Source organism: Pseudophryne corroboree, chromosome 11 (genome assembly GCF_028390025.1).
Source record: "Pseudophryne corroboree isolate aPseCor3 chromosome 11, aPseCor3.hap2, whole genome shotgun sequence".
Taxonomy (NCBI): domain Eukaryota; kingdom Metazoa; phylum Chordata; class Amphibia; order Anura; family Myobatrachidae; genus Pseudophryne; species Pseudophryne corroboree.
The window spans coordinates 174,647,289-174,663,653 of record NC_086454.1 but is presented as its reverse complement, the minus strand read 5'-3'; positions in this window follow the sequence as shown (position 1 = coordinate 174,663,653).

Here is a 16,365-nt window from a genome sequence, read left to right as displayed (position 1 = left end):
GCAAGATTGTGTATGGAGACGCAACTAATTGTGTAAAAGGAAGTATGTAAAATGCATAAACACCGTGCTTTTGAAATACATGTACAGTATGAGCGTCTGAGTTCCCGTGACATTCACTTTATTATAATTTTTTTTCTTTGTTATACATTCAATGGAAGGGTGCACACAGATTTCACATAAATCTTGTCTTGTAGCCTGATCGGAACTCCCTACCTATCTACTGCATGAACTGTGCAGGCTCCCAGGGGGGAAGGGGAAAGTGGGATGGGGGTAGGGTGAGGCAGTGGAAAATACTGTGTTTAAAGAACGGGCCAATGCTGAAGGAGCATCAGAATTCCCTAGCTAAAATACACACCCTAATAGAACATACTGTACAGAAATACTAAGTACAGTGATTTGGCATCCAGGAACTTAGGGAGGAACTTTTATCTCTCTCCATTATACATAGAAAGAGTAAACTTGCCACTGTACGTTACAAGCTGTTTGTGCTAATTAGTACCCTAATAGGGGTTCACTACGGCTGGCCGGAGGTCGGGCTCCCGGCGACCAGCATCCCGGCGCCGGGAGCCCGACCGCCGGCTTACCGACAGCTTGGCGAGCGCAAATGAGCCCTTGCGGGCTCGCTGCGCTCGCCACGCTACGGGCACGGTGGCGCGCTACGCGCGCCACACTATTTTATTCTCCCTCTATGGGGGTCGTGGACCACCACGAGGGAAAATAATTGTCGGTATTCCGGCTGTCGGGCTCCCGGCGCCGGTATACTGAGCGCCGGGAGCCCGACCGCCGGCAAACAGAAGACCACCCCCCTAATAGAACATACTGTAGAGATACTAAGTACGGTGATTTGGCATCCAGTTAAAAGCTGTTTGTGCTAATTAGTACACTAGTAGAACACACTGTACAGAGATATTAAGGATGGTGATTTGGCTTCTAGGAACTTACAGAGGAGCTTTTATCTCTCTCCATTATACATAGAAAGATTATACTTACCACTGTACGTTACAAGCTGTTTGTGCTAATTAGTACACTAGTGTAACATACTGTACAGAGATACTAAGGACGGAGATTTGGCATCTAGGAACTCACAGAGGAGCTTTAATCTCTCTCCATTATACATAGAAAGATTAAACTTGTCACTGTACGTTACAAGCTGTTCGTGCTAATTAGTACACTAGTAGAACATAGAGTACAGAGATACTAAGGACTGTAATTTGGCACCCAGGAACTTAGGGAGGAGCTTTTATCTCTCTCCATTATACTTAGAAAGATTACAATGGAGAGAGATAAAAGCTCCTCCCTAAGTTCCTGGATGCCAAATCACTGTACTTAGTATCTCTGTACAGTATGTTCTACTAGTGTACTAATTAGCACAAACAACTTGTAACGTACAGTGGCAAGTGTCATTTTTCTAAGTATAATGGAGAGAGATAAAAACTCCTCCCTATGTTCCAGGATGTCAAATTACCATGCTTAGCATTTCTGTACAGTATTTCCTATCTAGCCAGAAACCCTGCATCCTGTGCAAGATAGGCAGACAACTGGAGGGGCCCCGATACACGGTTGCTTCCCGTTTCCCTTTCCAGTGTCTCACAAACTAATGGTTGGTCTGCGCCGAAAGCCAAGAGTCTCCTCTTTTGTATGGTACCAGTCCTGAGTCTCTGGGATACCCAGAACCAGAGATATCAGTACACAAATTGGACCCATTTTCCCATAGACTATAATGGGCCCGTTAATTCAGACCCACCATGGGTTCCGACGCTTGCCATGAGCCTTGTGGGGGTCACAGAAACTTGGGGTTGGTACCCTCCGGTAGCTAATTGTCTCCCCTTCCATACCAACCTAGCACTGAAGGCTCCCACCTCCCATGCTGAGAGTCCCAGGTTTGAGTCCCAAAGTGCCAACCTTTTTTTTTTTTTATATGTTCCCGTGACATTCACTTAATTATTTTATTCTTTGTTATACATTCAATGAAAGGGTGCACACAGGTTTCACATAAATCAAAGTAACTGTACGTTACAAGCTGTTCGTGCTAATTAGTACACTAGTAGAACATACTGTACAGAAATATTAAGTACAGTGATTTGGCATCCAGGAACTTAGGGAGGAGCTTTTATCTCTCTCCATTGTAATCTAAGTACAATGGAGAGAGATAAAAGCTCCTCCCTAAGTTCCTAGATGCCAAATCACTATACTTAGTATTTCTGTACAGTATGTTCTATTAGGGTACTAATTAGCACGAACAGCTTGTAAAGTACAATGGCAAGTTTATTCTTTCTATGTATAATGGAGAGAGATAAAAGATCCTCAGTAAGTTCCTGGATGCCAAATCACCATACTTAGTATCTCTGTACAGTATGTTCTATTAGGGTACTAATTAGCTGTTTGTGCTAATTAGTACCCTAATAGAAAATACTATACAGAGATTCTAAGGACGGTGATTTGGCAACCAGGAACTTAGGAAGGAGCTTTTATCTCTCTATATTATACATAGAAAGATTAAACTTGCCACTGCACGTTACAAGCTGTTCATGCTAATTTGTACACTAGTAAAACATACTGTACAGAGATACTAAGTACAGTGATTTGGCATCCAGAAACTTAGGGAGGAGCTTTTATCTCTCTCTATTATAATCTTTCTAAGTATAATGGAGAGATAAAAGCTCCTCACTAAGTTTCTGGATGCCAAATCACTTTCCGTAGTATCTCTGTACAGTAAGTTCTACTAGTGTACTAATTAGCACGAGCAGCTTGTAACGTACAGTGGCAGGTTTGATCTTTCTATGTATAATGTAGAGTGATAAAACCTCATCTGTAAGTTCCTGGTTGCCAAATCACCATCCTTAGTATCTCTGTATAGTATTTTCTATTAGGGTACTAATTAGCATGAACAGCTAATTAGTACCCTAATAGAACATACTATACAGAGATACTAAGTACAGTGATTTGGCATCCAGTTAAAAGCTGTTCATGCTAATTAGTACACTAGTAGAACATACTGTACAGAGATACTAAGGATGGTGAATTGGCATCTAGGAACTTATAGAGGAGCTTTTATCTCTCTCCATTATGCATAGAAAGATTAAACTTGTCACTGTACGTTACAAGCTGTTCGTGCTAATTAGTACACTAGTAAAACATAGAGTACAGAGATACTAAGGACAGTAATTTGGCACCCAGGAACTTACATATGAGCTTTTATCTCTCTCCATTATACTTAGAAAGATTAAAATTGAGAGAGATTAAAGCTCCTCCTTAAGTTCGTGGATGCCAAATCACTGTACTTAGTATTTCTGTACAGTATGTTCTACTAATGTACTAATTAGCACTAACAGCTTGTAACAAACATGGCAAGTATAATCTTTCTATGTATAATGGAGAGATAAAAACTCCTGTGTAAGTTCCTAGATGCCAAATCGCCATCCTTAGTATCTCTGTACAGTATGTTCTACTAGAGTACTAATTAGCACGAACAGCTTCTGACCGGATGCCAAATCACCGTACTTAGTATCTCTGTACAGTATGTTCTATTAGGGTACTAATTAGCTGTTTGTGCTAATTAGTACCCTAATAGAAAATACTATACAGAGATACTAAGCACAGTGATTTGGCAACCAGGAACTTAGGGAGGAGCTTTTATCTCTCTATATCAGAGCTGGCCAAACCGGTCCTCGAGATCTACCAACAGTTCAAATTTTCCAGACCACCTGGCTAGTGCACAGGTGTAGTCATTACTAATTAAGATGTGCTGTATTCATTCCTAACTGACAGTTCTACAGGTCTCCAGGAGGCCTGGAAAACATGAACTGTTGGTAGATCTCGAGGACCGGTTTGGCCAGCCCTGCTCTATATTATACATAGAAAGATTAAACTTGCCACTGTACGTTACAAGCTGTTTGTGCTAATTAGTACACTAGTAGAACATACTCTACAGAGATACTAAGTACAGTGATTTGGCATCCAGGAACTTAGGGAGGAGCTTTTATCTCTCTCTATTGTAATCTTTCTAAGAGCAGCTTGTAATGCACAGTGGCAAGTTTAATCTTTCTATGTATATTGGAGAGAGATAAAAGCTCCTCTGTAAGTTCCTGGTTGCCAAATCACCGTCCTTAGTATCCCTGCATAGTATGTTCTATTAGGGTACTAATTAGCAGGAATAGCCATTTAGTACCCTAATAGAACATACTGTACAGAGATACTATGTACAGTGATTTGGCATCCAGGAATTTAGGGAGGAGCTTTTATCTCTCTCCATTATACATAGAAAGATTAAACTTGCCGCTGTACGTTACAAGCTGTCAGTGCTATTTAGTACCCTAATAGAACATACTGTACAGAGATACTAAGGATGGTGAGTTGGCATCCATTTAAAAGCTGTTTGTGCTAATTAGTACACTAGTAGAACATACTGTACAGAGATACTAAGGCCGGTGATTTGGCATCTAGGAACTCACAGATGAGATTTTATCTCTCTCCATTATACATAGAAAGATTAATCTTGCCACTGTACGTTACAAGCTGTTCGAGCTAATTAGTGCACTAGTAGAACATAGAGTACAGAGATACTAAGGACGGTAATTTGGCACCCAGGAATTAAGGGAGGAGCTTTTATCTCTCTTCATTATACTTAGAAATATTACAATGGAGAGAGATTAGAGCTCCTCCCTAAATTCGTGGATGCCAAATCACTGTACTTAGTATCTCTGTACAGTATGTTCTACTAGTGTATTAATTAGCACAAACAGCTTGCAACGTACAGTGGCAAGTTTTAATTTTTCTAAGTGTAATGGAGAGAGATAAAAACTCTGCCCTATGTTCCAGGATGACAAATTACCATGCTTAACATTTCTGTACAGTATTTCCTATCTAGCCAGAAACCCTGCATCCTGTGCAAGCTAGGCGGACAACTGCAGGGGCCCCGATACACTGTTGCTTCCCGTTTCCCTTTCCAGTGTCACATAAACTAATGGTTGGTCTGTCCTGAAAGCCAAGAGTCTCCTCTTTTGTATGGTACCAGTCCTGAGTCTCTGGGAAACCCAGAACCAGAGATATCAGTATGCAAAATGGACCCATTTTCCCATAGACTATAATGGGCCCATTAATTCAGACCCACCATGGGTTCCGACGCTTGCCATGAGCCTTGTGGGGGTCACAGAAATTTGGGGTTGGTACCCTCCGGTAGCTAATTGTCTCCCCTTCCATACCAACTTAGCGATGAAGGCTTGCACCTCCCATGCTGAGAGTCCCAGGTTTGAGTCCCAAAGTGCCAACCTTTTTTTTTATATATATGTTCCTGTGACATTCACTTAATTATTTTTTTTCTTTGTTATACATTCAATGAAAGGGTGCACACAGGTTTCACATAAATCAAAGTAAATCTGCAGCAGTGATTCATTCTGCTATATACAAATACACAGCGGTAATGAGTATAAATTAGTGTATTCCGACGCAACTAGCTGAGCAACACAGTACTGTAGATCGTCGGCATTTGTGTATTGTACCTGACCTGAACTACATCCCTGTCCACTGCATGACCTGTGCAGGCTCCCAGGGGAGAAGGGCGATGGGGGTAGGGAGAGGCGGTGGAAATACTGTGCTTTTGAAATACAAGTATTAGCGTCCGAGTCCCCTAAGGCATAAACCAACACCAATGGGAAGGAAGTGTCAATGGGGGTAATTCCAAGTTGATCGCAGCAGGAAAATTTTTAGCAGTTGGGCAAAACCATGTGCACTGCAGGTGTGGCAGATATAACATTTGCAGAGAGAGTTAGATTTGGGTGGGTTATTTTATTTCTGTGCAGGGTAAATTCTGGCTGCTTTATTTTTATACTACAAATTAGATTGCAGATTGAACACACCACACCCAAATCTGACTCTCTCTGCACATGTTATATCTGCCTCCCCTGCAGTGCACATGGTTTTGCCCAATTGCTAACAGAATTCCTGCTGCGATCAACTTGGAATTACCCCCAATGTTTTTTTTAATGTGTTCCTGTAACATTCACTTTATTATAATTTTTTTTGCTTTGTTATACATTCAATGGAAGGGTGCACACAGGTTTCACATAAATCAGAGTGGGAGGGGGATTTTCCTATATACAGTAGTATACTGTTGCACATGTCTTGTAACCTGATCGTAACTCCCTACCTGTCTACTGCATGTACTTTGCAGGCTCCCAGGGGGGAAGGGGAAAGTGGGATGGGGGTAGGACAAGGTAGTGGAAAATACTGTGTTCAAAGAAAAGGCATAATCAAAACCATGAGGAACTTTGCGGTGTATCGTTATGTGCATAGACCTAGCTTATCCCTATCACCCCTGTGTATTTTAGCTAGGGGATTCTGACGCTCCTTCAGCATTACCCCGTAGCTTGCAAAACCTATGCCATTGCTCGCTCCATAGATGAGTGCTGCCACAAGGCAGGGGTTCACATGCCTCGGACATTTTGTCACTTTGCGATGCGATGGGGTCCGGTGTATCGTTATTTGCATAGACCTCGCTTATCGCTATCGCCCCTGTGTATTTTAGCTAGGGGATTCTGACAGCTCCTTCCTTCCTGCATAGAACCTTGACAGTAGAAACTCTCCTGCAGCTTTGCCCTGCTTTATGTAAAACTTGTGTTTTGTCAATTTGCTATGCGTTTGAGCCCGGTGTAACGTAAAGTGCATAGACCTCGCTTATCTCTATCGCCCCTGTGTATTTTGGCTAGGGGATTGTGACGCTCCTTCAGCATTACCCCGTAGCCTGCAAAACTTATGCCATCTCTCACTCCATATCCGAGTGCTGCCTGCCACGTGGTGGGGGTTCAGGGGCGGTGGCCATTTTGCCAGTGTGCTATGCGATCGAGTCCCGTGTACCGTAATGTGCACAGACCTCGCTTATTCCTATCGCCCCTGTGTATTTTAGCTAGGGGATTGTGACGCTCCTTCAGCATTGCCCCATAGCCTGCAAAATCTGGACTGTTACTTGCTCCGTAGCCTAGGGCCTCCGTGGGGCAAGGAGTCATAGGTGGTAGCCATTTCTATTGAGTCTGCCCTGCTACAGAATTGTATGTGAACTGTACGGTGCATAGAACCTTAACAGTAGAACCGCTCCTGCAGCTTTGCCCTGGTTTATGTGAATAAAAAAAATAAAGCGTCTGGAAAAAACTAACATGCATTCATACTTTTGGAATCGAACCAGAGACTCTGAGTATAGGAAGCGGAACACTTCACCACTTCGCCACAGACATATGAATAAATCCATTGGTTTTGATTATGCTGTAATGGCTATGGGATTAGGACACTAACATACTGTACAAAATTCCTAATCTCAAGAGGCAATAGTGAACTTCTAATGCGTCCATTTGCGACACTGTACACTACTGGTTTTATGTTGTTTTGTCTGCGGGACTTGGACGCTCACATATTCATAAAGTACTGTAGATGGAACATGTCAGCTAGAGTCATGTAGATGGCACTGCAGGAAGCATTTAACGATGGTGGGGCTCATGAGAAGAATGAGTTAACATCTGTAGAAATACAAGTCGATGATGAAGAAATAGCAACAGGCATGCTACAAAATGTAACCCCAGAGTTTGACTTCTTAGTTGCAAACACTGCAAAGCTATTACAGTTTCAGTAATGTATACCCTGTGAATAAGATGCTGAGACAACTGCATTACAAGAAGAATGAGAAAATTCTGTATGTTTAACGAGTAAATTTACTATAGTGTGATTTTTTTTTTAGAAGTGGAGATGTTGCCCATCGCAACCAATCAGATTCTATATATTCATCTAGCACCATTTAAAAGATAATAAATAGAATCTGATTGGTTGCTATTGGCAACATCTCCACTTCTAAAAAAACTCACACTTTAGTAAATTTACCCCAAGATTTAAAATTGTCACAAAATAGGCTGGAAAGCAATTGACTTCAAGCAGAGAAAAGTGACTTATATGCAGAGCCAGAAGTTTAATCATAAGGTTACAGAACTACAGAACCACATAAAGGATTGTTGGTATATTGATTCAGACACAACAAGGCATTTCAGCTGCAATGAGAAATGGTTCACCAAGCTAAGTGTGACCCTATCACAGTCAAGGGGATTGGCAATTAAATATTAACATCCACAAAAGTTGGGACAATTATAGCTCACTTGAGAATTGTATCAAGAACAAAAATCACAGAAAATATAAAATGTGTTTTCGTGTACCAGAGATAGGAACAAATCTTATAGTCATAAGTGTCCTAAAGCAGTACACTGTTCAATTCGCCAAAGGAAAGTGCATTGTAAGAAACAGAAGTGGGACAGTTATTGCTGCAGGCACAAAGTCTCAGCAATAGTATGTCCTTGATACACAGCACTGGTGCGCAATGGTGACAAGTTGCAGTCACTGGAACTCTGGCATAGAAGATTTGGTCTTAAATATTCAGTATTCAGAAGCTACAGAATGGGATGGTCACAGAAATGTCAGTGACGAGTGCAGAGAAACCCATGTATGAAAGCTGCATATTTAGGAAACAGAGTTGTCAGCCATTTGCAAAGTCAACAACTAGAGCTACAAAACCACTTGAGATAAAACCAGAGGTGTAGAATATATTTCTTAGTGGTACTGTGTATGCAAAAAAAGAGGGGTGTGATCACTCGTCATGAGGGGTGTAGTTATTTGAAAAAGGGGCATGTCACTTTGGAAGTACTTTATTCCATTCCATATACACTTTACCTATATGGTGGTTTCTCTGTAATGAGTAACCCTTATAAAAAATTAATCCTTTCTGGGTAGAGTCTTTAGTTGGTATTTCTTCGGCAGGGTCCACAGGTTATCCACAGAATAACAATGGGATATGATGGAGCGACAGCGGATTGGCACCAAAACATCAAAAGCTTTAGGGCCTCCCAGGATGCAACGAGCCCATTCATATATCCCTACCCACTGGCTCAGGCAAATCAGTTTTTTGTTTGGTGCAGCATGAGCTGGACCATGGTAACTGGGCTACTGTTCCTTCTAGCAGCCCTAAGCTTTCTTATGTTATTTTTTAGTCTTACTAATTTTCTGAGTGATCTTTTCTAAACAGCGTCTTATTCGCTTAGAAAGAGTCGCTCCAACAATTCTCCGCCAGGCCGCAACAACGCTTACCCACGAGTACAGTGCTGTTTCAGTGGGCGTCTGTGTCGGATATACTAGCAGGTCCAGCAGACGTTACCAGGCTGTGGCTGGAGCATGGAGAGAAGGTAAGGCATCGATTCTGCTTAGTAGATGGAATACAGATACAGCCGCACTGCATTGGGAGGAGACTACCAAACAGTAGCTGACGCGGCTGCCACCGCAGGTGCACAAGCACTAGACCTTAGGGATCTTAGGCACCAGGAATAGTATGATGCCGCGATCCCTAGGGTTGATGTCAGAAGGGGGAGTTAGACGCTCTCCTGGTCGCCCCTCCACCCCTGTTCATGACCAGTTTCCGCCGAGTCTCCCGACATGATCTGATTACTCGCTTTCGTCCCAGATGCTACCACGAGGGGAATCGGTCGCAGCATAGGCCGCTGCGTCTGTGTTCACTAAATGCTACCGCGATGAGACCCAGTCGCAGCATTGGCTGTGTGACTGGTGCGTCTGTGTTCACTGAGCGTCGGTGTTCACCATAGGTTCCCGAAGCGACAGTGTAAACTAGTAGCATCTGGATCCACTCAGTGTTTGCCAATGTATTGATCGATCCTGGAAGCGAGGTGAGTCTCCCTGTATCCCACTCTACTGAGTATGGGCTATACAACAATACATTTATATCTATTTTGTTCAGTATGAATAGTTAAGTTAAGTGCCTATTGCATATGAGTCTGTGTACATTTACTGTGGTTTTCTTCACATTGCATCTGAATACGTTAGATCTGTGTAAAACAGGATTCAGTAATATGTACTCCTACATACTTTAAAATGTGTTTGTAGTTGATAATGTGCTCATATGACTAATATTAACATGTGACTGACTGCAACTGTGATTGCTGACTTTAATATATGTTTGTCAGTTGTTTCTTCTGATCCTCCATGCTGGTGCATGGGTAGGGTCAGATTGATATCACTTTAGAAGGTTAAAGTGATTAAAGTCACAAATTGTGTAGTACAGTGTAAAAGTGCTGATTATTTATCATGTCTAAGAGCAGCAAAAGTGACAAAGGTACACAATTTTCTTTGGGGCTAGTCCCCACAACAATTTCTTGTATAAAGGTACACATGTTACTGAATCAAATTGAAAGAGCAGCAGGAGTAGGAGACATAGTAGTGATGGAAGACTTTAACTATCCCGAGATAAACTGGAAAATCAATTCATGTGATACTGCTAGGGGCAATATGTTTTTAAACACGCTAAATGATAATTACTTAGTTCAATTAATCGAGGAACCAACTAGGTACAATGCAATCTTAGACCTGGTGTTAACTAACAATGGTGAATCGGTATCAAATATTGAAGTAGGAGAGCCCATAGGTAACAGCGACCACAATATGATCACATTCAATATCATTTTTCATAAGCAGTCCTATACTGGCTCAACTAGGACTCTACACTTTAGCAAAGCCAACTTTGACATGATGAAGGAAGCATTAAGGGACATTGAATGGGAAATTCTGTTGCAAGAAAAAATACTACAGAGAAATGGGATGTATTAAAATCACTGCTAATTAATAATACTCGAAAATGTATTCCCACCAGCAGCAAAAAAAGGAATAAAAATCCCAAACCAATGTGGTTCAACAAAAATATAAAGGAATTAATGGACAAAAAAAGACGAGCATTTAAAAAATACAAATCTGAGGGGGATGCAGAGTCATTTCAGCACTATACGGACTGTCACAAAATATGCAAAAAAGGAATAAGAGCAGCTAAAGTAGAAACTGAAAAACTAGTAGCAAAGGAAAGCAAAGCGACTCCCAATTTTTTTTTTTTTAAGTACATCAACAGCAAGAGACTAAAGAAGGAGAGTATAGGCCCTTTAAAGGACAAGAGGGGAGTCTTAATCAAAAATGATAATGACATAGCAAACAAACTAAACAAGTTTTTTTCAACTGTATTTACCAGGGAGGACCAAGTGCTGGGTTTTACACAAAATCTCAACAAAGATAATGTCCCACTGAAAAATGCTTACTTATGTGAGGAGGTAGTCTGTGATCGATTAAAAAAGTTAAAGATTAATAAGTCACCTGGTCCCGATGGAATTCACCCGAGGGTTCTTATGGAGCTGCACGCTGAACTAGCAAGACCTCTATTTTTGATCTTCATGGATTCGGTTAACTCGGATATGGTTCCCAAAGACTGGCGTATAGCAGAGGTAGTGCCGATATTCAAAAAGGGGAGCAAAGCTGAATCAGGTAATTATAGACCAGTTAGTCTTACATCTATAGTGGGGAAAGTATTGGAAGGTATTCTAAGGGTCAGTATTCAAAAGTTCCTTGAAGCAAATAAGGTCATTAAAAGGAACAAACATGGATTTGTGAAGGACAGATCATGTCAGACCAACTAACTTGGCTTTTATGAAACAGTAAGTGCGAACCTTGATCAGGGTAAGGAGGTGGATGTAATCTTTTTAGACTTTGCCAAAGCTTTCGACACTGTATCACACATGCGTCTTATCTATAAGCTACAAGAAATAGGGCTAGGGAGCACAATATGTACTTGGTCAGTAATTGGTTAGATAATAGGGAGCAGCGCGTTGTGGTCAATGGATCATTTTCAAACTGAACTAAAGTACTAAGTGGTGTGTCACAAGGGTCTGTATTTGGACCACTTTTGTTCAACATTTTCATCAACGACCTAACAGTAGGTCTAGAGAGCATGGGTCAATTTTCGCAGATGATACCAAATTGTGTAAGGTTATAAATATGGAGGGGGATGCTGAGAATCACTTAACTAAACTAGAAGCATGGGCAGCAAAATGGAGAATGAGATTCAACACAGGCAAGTGTAAGGTAATGCACTGTGGGGGTAAGACCAAAAATAACACCTACATACTAAATGGGGTAATAGTAGGGGATTATGTACTGTAAAAAAGACTTAGGGGTTCACATAGATAACAAATTAAGCAGCAGTACCCAAAGTAGGAGTGCAGCAAAGAAGGCTAATAAGATATTACCATGCATAAAACGGGGAATTGATGCAAGGGACGAGATTATTATACTCCCATTTTATAAATCACTAGTGAGGCTACATCTTGAATACTGTGTGCATTTTTGGGCACCATATTACAAAAAGGATATCCTGGAGCTAGAAAAGGTTCAGAGGCAGGCGACCAAACTAATCAAGGGCAAGGAGACGCTGAAATACGAGGAAAGGCTTGCAAGGCTAGGCATGTTTATATTGGAAAAGAGGAGACTAAGAGGGGACATAATCAACATCTACAAATATATAAGGGGTCAATACACAGAGCTTGGGATGGACCTGTTTTCTATAAGATCAGCACAGAGGACACATGGTCACTCGCTTAGGTTAGAGGAGAGCCGTTTCCGCACATTGAGGCAAAATGGTTTTTCACAGTAAGGACAATACATGTTTGGAATTCCCTTCCTGAGAGAGTAGTAATGGCAGACTCAGTCAACACCTTTAAGAATGGGTTAGATAAATTCCTATTGGATAAAGATATTCAGGGTTATGGTGCGTAGGCACGCATTATAGTTAATAAAACTAGTCCTAACATAAAAGTAACTAGTCCTATAATAAGACTGCATAGGAGATCACAAATATGGTGTGGTCGATGGACAATTGTCTTTTTTTCAACCTTAGTTACTATGTTACAGTAACACCAACACTCATATCATGTTTGTCTTGCAAAACTGTATTATCCTCTCAGGATCTGGTTCAGGATGGTTTATGTGCAAATTGTTTTGTTTTTCAGCAAAATGCAAGGCAGATCCCTGTACGTCAGGTACAGATGGATCCACCTTGGGCTATGTTTGCTCAGACCTTGTCCAGTATACCTGAACAGGTAATGCCTACAGCTTCTTTACCAGGAATGTGGTACACTATTAACCCACACATGCATTTCCCTACCTATGGCATATCATTGCCCCCAGCAGCTTCTCATATGAAACAAGCTGATAAACCGATGGTAAGTAAACCTTCACCTTCACAGGCTACACAAGATGATTCATCGGAAGATGAAAATTCTATTTACTCTACTTCGGCATACGAAGAGGAGGAAGAAGATATCAGCTCAGTGGATATAGTTGAATTAATTAGAGCTATGAAGGCCATTCTATCCTTAGAGGATTCAGCAGAGCCTATGTTAAAAACCAAGGCACCTGTATTTAAACGTCCCAAAACAGTTAAGACTGAGTTTCCAGGGTCAGACCATTTGACGGAAATCATGGAAGAGGCTTGGGCTACACCCAATAAAAAATATAGAATTCCCAAAAAATGGGATTCCAATTATCCTTTTCCAGCAGGGGACTGTTTAAAAAGGGAGCTGGCTCCTAAATTAGATACACATGTAATTCGATTAGTGCGAACATCTATATTGCCTTTACCATCAACATCATTAAATGATGTCACAGATAGAAGAGTGGATGGTTTTCTGAAAACCATATTTCTCTGTCTGGGGCAGTCATAAGGCCAGCCATGGCTTCAGTTTGGATGGCAAAAGAAGTGGCTGCCTGGGCTGATGCACTGGAAGAGGATGTTTTCTCAGCTTCTAGAGAACAAAAATCCTATATAGCTCATATTAAACAGACTGCAATATTCTTGGAAGAATCAGCATTAGATATGGGTACTATTGCTTTTAGAGCATCAGCCGCAACAATAGCTGCTCGCAGAGCACTTTGGTTACGTACGTGGAAAGCTGATTCAGAGTCTAAGAAAGTTTTGGAATCTTTGCCTTTTACTGGAAATATTCTTTTTGGTAAAGAATTGACAGATATTCTGGAGTCAGAAGCAGACTCCAAGAAGGTGAAGTTTCCTTCCACATATAATCCCAAACCTAAGGGTCCAGTTTTTCGGCCTTTTCGGTCTCAAGGAAAAGCGAAGGGAAAAAGTGATCGTAAGCAGCCCCAATACAATTAGTTGGGTTAGTCAAAGAAGCATTGGGCTACCAGAGGGCCAGCTTCCAAACCAGAAGATAAGCCATCAGCCTGATGGTGCGGGCCTTCCCCTGGGGGACCCCAGGGTAGGGGGCCCACTTCTTCAGTTTTCACAGAACTGGCAGCAGTCTACACCAGATGCCTGGGTGCAAGAAGCGTTATCTCAGGTTATGTTTTCCCCTTCAAGAAGCATCCTCTTTGAAGGTTCTTCTGCACCAGCCCATCTCGGGTGGAGGCGAAGGCAAAGGCCTTGCAAGAAGCAGTTCAGAAATTGCTTCAGTCAGGAGTAATCATTCCAGTACCCCCTGCACAACGGGGACAGGGTTTTTACTCCTACCTATTTTTGGTTCAGAAGCCAAATGTGTCTTTTCGACCCATTCTCAATCTCAAAATGCTAAACAAATACATTTGGGTACCACGGTTTCACATGGAGATGTTACGCTCTATAGTTTTGGCCTTGGAACCAGGGGATTATATGGTATCCCTAGATATTCAGGATGCTTACCTACATGTTCCTTATAGCACTGTCCCATCTCAGGTTCGCTATCCTCCAACAGCATTCTCATTTCCAGGTTTTACCCTTTGGGTTAGCCACAGCCCCCAGAGTATTTACCAAGATCATGGTGGTTATGGCAGCTTATCTCCGCAAGCAGGGGATAAGAATTTTTCCATACCTCGAGGACCTTTTAATTCTGGCACAATCACAGGAATTGCTCCTGTGCCATCTCCAACAGACAGTAACATGCCTGCACTGGCACGAGTGGCTCATAAATTGGGCAAAGTCATCTCTGGTTCCGTCACAATGGATGACTCACTTGGGGGCTGTATTGGATTAAAGTCTGCAGAATGTATTCTTACCTCGGAACAAGATATCCAAGGTACAGTCAAGGACTCAGGAATTGTTACACAGTCAAACAGTATCAATACATGCAGCAATGCGATTGATGGGTTTGATGGTGTCAACATTCGACATGGTGGAGTATGCACAATTCCATTCAAGACCTCTGCAGCGTCTGATTCTGGCCAGATGGAATGGAGTACATCAGACAATAAAGAAACAGACTATGATACTTCCAGTAAAGTTAAGAAAGTCATTAGCGGGGGCGTGGCCTGGATGGTGAGGAGTGCAGATGTGCTTCTGCCTGGCTCCTCTACCCACTTTCATTAAAGTTGTTTTTCAGGGTCAACACCCTCTGTGGACACCCTCCGGGGGCTCCCCTTCCCCCCCTGTAACACACCTGTGCCCAGCAGAGTTTGCCGCGGAGCCGGGGAGCAGTTTTCTCTGTTCCTGCAGGTTGCGGCCTATGCACCTCCGGAAGCCGGGGCCCCGCGTACATTTTACACCCGTGTTTGGAGCTCCATAGTGGGGACGCGGCACCGGGAAGTGGCGCAGACCCCCTTCCCCCCCGGGGCGCAGGCACCAACGGCTGCCTTCCCCAGACCCCCAGAGAGGTCACCCACTGTGTACAGCAGGCAGAGGAGGCATCTGGCAGTGGGGGACAGCAGGGAGACAGGCGCCCAGGAGACGCGGTGGCCATCTTGGATTCTCTGGAGGAGCTGGATAATCAGAGGTAGTGTGCCTGTGTGCTGTGGGGAACTCTGACCTGGGGCTGCATTGAGTCTGGTGGCCCTCTGGCACAATCTTGATTGTGTTCCCACTCTGGGGCCTCTGTTGAGAGATCTGGGCAATACCCTTTCCTGTGGAGCTTTAGAATTTCACTCAGCAGTATCTTCTTCTACTACGACTGCCCCATCTTGTGGCCACTGGGTGTAACTACATGCACTTCTCCCACAGTGTACTCGATACATAATACATATTATTCTGCAGTCTTCATAGGAACGCAGCTATCCCAGCACCTGCCGTGACTATCGGATGCGATGTCCCCATGGTGGACTGACCACGCTATTATGATTATGATGTGACTGCTCTGAGACAATTCTGCCTACACCCGACTGTTCCTTTGACATGATATGACAATTCAACCTTCATGTGGATCCTTCTCTGATTGATATTACTGACGTCTCCTATCTCCAGTCCCGTTATTTGTGTCGGTCAGCTTTATTATGCCTCCCAAGAAATTTAAGGCCGCTAAATCTGTTTCCCAAGTGGCGTTCTTTAAACCTTCTCCTCAAACCGCTAAATCAAAAGATGTATGGAGTGGCTCCTCTAAGTCTGTTGTACCTGTGTCCTCGACGCTTCGAGATGCGTCTGCCCCTATCACTGTTACCACACACACCAGCTCTATCGAGGACAGTGACTCACTTACGGTGGGCGCTATGAAGCATCTCCTAACGCAATTTAAGGATGAAGTTGCAGCTGAATTC